The sequence below is a fragment of the Siphateles boraxobius genome, unplaced genomic scaffold, assembly GCF_051911475.1.
Source record: "Siphateles boraxobius isolate OS27281-9 unplaced genomic scaffold, OSU_SipBor_1 3, whole genome shotgun sequence".
NCBI lineage: Eukaryota > Metazoa > Chordata > Actinopteri > Cypriniformes > Leuciscidae > Siphateles > Siphateles boraxobius.
Genome location: NW_027508919.1, coordinates 11,051,927 through 11,055,310, shown reverse-complemented (window position 1 = coordinate 11,055,310; position 3,384 = coordinate 11,051,927). Strand labels below are relative to the sequence as shown.

Here is a 3,384-nt window from a genome sequence, read left to right as displayed (position 1 = left end):
ACACTTCTGGATAACATGAATAATAATCCGTAACCAAGAGGTAATTTTTCCCCTGACATGTGAACAGGTCTGCACCTACTTTCAGGTACCGGCTGCGACATTAGCGGCTCTCTTCGATTATTGGATTGATATCTGGCACATGTCTGACACTTCAACACTTCTCTTGTGATGTCCTGATTAATTCCAGGCCAATACATGACTTCACAAGCTCTTATTTTACATTCCTCAATTCCCAAATGGCCTCCATGGATTTTGTTCAACATCTCACGTCTCAGATTTTTTGGAATCACTATTTTATTTCCTTTATACATAATTCCATTACAGACAGACAATTCAGACCTGCAGTTCCAAAATTCATGAACTTCTGCACCACAATTTTGCTTCACATCTGGCCAACCATTCATGACATAGTATCTCACCTGAGTGAGTGTCTGATCTTGTTCTGTCTCTTGACAGATCAGTTTCATTTTGGAATCAGCAACAGGTAAAGCTTCAACGATCATGTTTACATATGCTTGAATGTCCTCAGTCATCTTTCCACTCGAAGGTGTAGTTGGATCTACGGCTCTGGACAAGGTGTCTGCCACAAACATTAATTTACCTGGTGTGTAAAACACAGTTAATGCATAACGTTGCAATCTGATCATCATTCTTTGGATTCTCAACGGACAATCATTAAGAGATTTTTTGAACAATGCAATCAATGGTTTATGGTCAGTATAAACACAAAACAGTCTGTCCTGCCACAAATTGATGAAATCTCTCACAAGCAAAAGTAATACTAAGCAACTCTTTTTCAATTTGAGCATACCTACTCTCTGCATCAGTCATTGAACGTGAGGCATATGCAAATGGTTGCCAGGTTCCATCATAATCCTGGAGAAGTACTGCTCCTAATCCTGTCTGTGAAGCATCAGCTGAAATTTTAATAGAACGATTGGGGTCATAAAATTTCAAGATTGACTCTTTAGTTAAAATTAATTTCAAATGTTGCCATGCAGCCTCCTGTTCATTGTTTCAATCCCATTCATTATTTTTCTCAGTTAGCCACCTTAATAGGAGCTATCTTCTCAGACAGATTAGGTATGAATTTACTCATATAGTTCAACATACCCATGAATCTCTGGACATCTTTTACACATTGCGGTCTTGGCATATGTTTGATAGCAGAGATCTTCATGGGATCTGGTCGCACTCCAACACTACTAATGATGTCACCCAAAAACGTTAACTCAGTCACTACCAATTGGCACTTTTCTCTGTTCAACTTTAAATTTGCACGCCTGGTTGCCTCCAGAAGCCATCTTAACCTTGCATCATGTTCTTCTTTCAAAGCTCCCCAGACAATTATATCATCCATCGATGTATCAACACCTTCCATATGTTCATAAATCATGTGCACTGTTTTATGATACACCTCAGGAGCCAAAGCAATTCCAAAAGGAATCCTTAAGAAACAATATCTTCCATATGGTGTATTAAATGTGCAAAGTTTTGAGCTGGCAATATCCAATTTTAACTGCCAAAATCCTGATGACGCATCTAGATTGCTGAAATATTTGGCATTTGCAAACTGGGCCATAATCTCTTCACGTGCAGGAAGCTTGAAATGTTCTCTCTTAATTGCTCTGTTCAAATCTCTAGGATCAAGACAAACCCGAAGTTTTCCATTCTTCTTGTCCACAATCACCAAAGAACTAAGCCAATCTGTGGGCTGATCAATTTTCTGTATCACTCCTAACCTCTCCATTTTATCCAGCTCTTCTTTTAATTGTCTTTGAAGTGCAAACGGTACCTTTCGACATGGATGTATAACTGGAGGTACAGTTTCATCAATTTGGATGTTGTGCTCCTCTGACAGACAGTCTAAGCCTTTAAATACATCCCCATACTCTGTTAAGATTGAGTCGTACTCGGGTTCAGACACTTTCGATTCTTCTACAACCAGCACTCTTTTCACCAGATGCAGCCTCTCACAAGCAGACAAGCCCAAAATAGCTTGAAAATCATTTGGCACCACTACAAATGACAGACTTTGTACTTTATCCTTATATCGCATTTTTGCAATACATTTTCCTTTCACTGGTATGTCCACTCCAGAGTATCCAGTTACTTTTAGCTTAGCAGCATGCAACTTTGGTCTAGGCTTTAGTTTGTTGAATTCAGTTTCAGAAATGATATTAACTTGAGCTCCAGTGTCGGGCTTAAATGCAACTGTACTATTGTCTACTTGCAGTTGTACGGTCCACTCTTTATGTTCCCCTCCACCTTCTGCTACTACATCCACATAGAATTCTTCTAAATCACACTCAGTAACAGCAATTACTTGGCTTGATGTTTGTTTACTTTTACAACAACGCCCATAATGATAAATTTTACCACAATTGTTGCAATTTTTTTCCATACGCTGGACATTTTCTCGGTGGATGTTGCATCCCACAACGATCACAGGTTCTTTGAGGCTTATCAACAATCCTGCTTTGTTCCGTTTGCGTTACTTGTTTTGCGCTTACACAGGGTGTCTGATACTTCTTAACAACATCCACAGCACACGTCTCATTTAACAATTCTCTCGCTTGCGTCTTTACAGTCTCTGCCGCTCTACAAGGTGAAAGAGCTTTCTCCAAGTCCAACTCTTGTTCTCGAAGTAACCGTTCCCTCAATCCATTGTCAGGTATTCCACACACAATTTTATCTTTTATCAAAGAATCGGTTAATTCTCCAAACTCACAAGTTTTACTTCTATGTCTGAGCTCCGTCACATACTGATCAATTGTTTCCCCAATTTTCTGCATGCACGTGAAAAATCGATGCCTTTCATAAGTAACATTTCTCTTGGGAATGCAAATCGCTTCAAACTGGTCCATTATCGGCTGCAACTTCAAACTCTCTCCTTCTTCAAAAGTGAAATTATTATATACCTCCAAAGCTTCATCGCCAACCACATGAAGAAATAAAGACGCTTTCATTTTCTCTGACTTACGATCTCCATCAATCCCAGATAAATACAGTAGAAATCGTTGCTTAAATCGTCTCCAATTTTCAGCAACATTACCGGACAAATGAAGCTTCGGTGGTTGATGCAATCCTTCCATCTCCACTATTTTCTCGTCACACGTGTGTAGATACTCCACAAGCTTTCACTTCTGAAACACCTTCTGACACCATGTTTTAATTGGGATGATCAATCACAGACTCCTGATTCATTGAAGAGTATACGTTGAGATTTATTAGTAACTTTCATAGTCGCGTGCTGCCACCACACGCACAATGCCAATTATCCCGCACTCTCTCCACATGCGCAAACATATAGTAGACAGGGTTGCCACTACTCAAAACCAGCCACTATCATTACAGAGGAGATGCGCGATGAAAGGGCGGCCT

The 3,384-nt window shown here is 39.7% G+C and overlaps 1 long non-coding RNA gene across 1 annotated transcript; it reads right to left on the bottom strand.

Moving 5' to 3' along the window:
- Window positions 1-307: 307 nt before the first annotated feature.
- On the bottom strand, window positions 308-1,212 carry LOC143757109 (uncharacterized). The gene is made up of 3 exons (XR_013210404.1): window positions 1,114-1,212; window positions 812-917; window positions 308-601 (listed from the first exon to the last, which is right to left on the bottom strand). It is a non-coding gene; the product is annotated as an uncharacterized LOC143757109 (long non-coding RNA).
- Window positions 1,213-3,384: the final 2,172 nt, after the last annotated feature.